This window comes from Bison bison, unplaced genomic scaffold, assembly GCF_000754665.1.
Source record: "Bison bison bison isolate TAMUID 2011002044 unplaced genomic scaffold, Bison_UMD1.0 scf7180017864066, whole genome shotgun sequence".
NCBI lineage: Eukaryota > Metazoa > Chordata > Mammalia > Artiodactyla > Bovidae > Bison > Bison bison.
In genome coordinates this window covers 5,468,419-5,470,056 of record NW_011494638.1, presented here as the reverse complement: position 1 = coordinate 5,470,056, position 1,638 = coordinate 5,468,419, and positions in this window count along the sequence as shown.

Below are 1,638 nucleotides of genomic sequence, written 5' to 3'. Positions count from 1 at the left end.
CCCCATTCCCGGCTGGTCCGTTGCGGACTCTGCAGCCGCCAGGCGCGCCCTCCCGGCCCTCCCGCTTCCCCTTGAGCCGCCCGGGCCCTCGGGACACGTCTCCCCGCACCCCGACACCGCCCCTCCTCGGCTCTGCCCGGAACGCGCCCGCCCCTCCGCCAGCACCTCTTCCCCACCCCACCCCGTCGGGCCTCACACTCCTCTCCAACAACGCTTTCTCCTCACCCTTCCCCGGATCGGAATGTCCCCCCACCTCCCCTCCGCCTTCCCCCGTACTTTTCGCCTTGAGCTTCGGCCGTTCCAAATTCCTGGGAGCCTTGCCTGTTTCGCACCCCCGATTCCCCTTCTGTCCCTTGCCCACGGCCCCTTTTCTCCCTACCCTTCCAGGCAGCCTTTTCCTCCCCGACCTAGTCGGAAACTTTAATGTATAACTTTTCTCCTACCACAACCAAATCTACAAGTATTTGCTGAGCACCTATTAAGTCTAGAAATACTGATGGAGAGGTCGCCAAGAATAAATGCCCGTCCCTGTTAGAGAGGCCACACAGCTGACAGCAGTAGAACTGGGATTAACAGTCAGATTTCTGGTGCGTTGTTGAGGCCCGTTCCATGGGAAACTGCAGAATGACGCTAACCAGCTGTGGGAGTTTGAGCAAAAACCGTTTTCTCATCTGTGAAATAGGAGGATACCCACTCCACCATGTTGTGAAGATTACCTAAGAAAACAGATATGGAATAGCATACCACCTGTGCTTAATAAGTAATGTATGTTGACATATGGAATGAAATAGACACTTTAAAATTCAATAAAGTAATAATAAAACTTTAAAAGTAATAGTGAATGCAAGAAAACACTTGCAAATCATATCTGATAAGGAATCAACATAAAATATATAAAGAATTCATACAACTCTGTAGCAAAAATACAAACAATCTGATTTTTAAATGGGCAGAGAATCTGAATAGACATTTTTCCATAGAAGATGTACAGATGGTTGACAGGGAGGTGAAAAGGTATTCAACATCACCAACCATCAGGGAAATGCAAATCAAAACCACAATGAGTTATCACCTCACATCTGTTCCGAATAGGTGTGAAAAGGATAAGAGATAACAAGTATAGGTAAGGATATGGGGATGTAAGTTGGTGCCACCACTATGGAAAACAGTATGAAGATTCCCCCTAAATTAAAAATTGAACTACCATAAAATCCAACAATTCCACTTCTAGGTATTTATTCAAAGAAAATGAAAATACTAACTTGAAAAGATTTCAGTTCAGTTCAGTCACTCAGTCGTGTCCGACTCTGCGACCCCGTGAATCGCAGCATGCCAGGCCTCCCTGTCCATCACCAACTCCCGGAGTTCACTCAGACTCACGTCCATTGAGTCAGTGATGCCATCCAGCCATCTCATCCTCTGTCGTCCCCTTCTCCTCCTGCCCCCAATCCCTCCCAGCATCAGAGTCTTTTCCAACTCTACGCATGAGGTGGCCAAAGTACTGGAGTTTCAGCTTCAGCATCATTCCTTCCAAAGAAATCCCAGGGCTGATCTCCTTCAGAATGGACTGGTTGGATCTGCTTACAGTCCAAGGGACTCTCAAGAGTCTTCTCCAACACCACAGTTCAAAAGCATCAA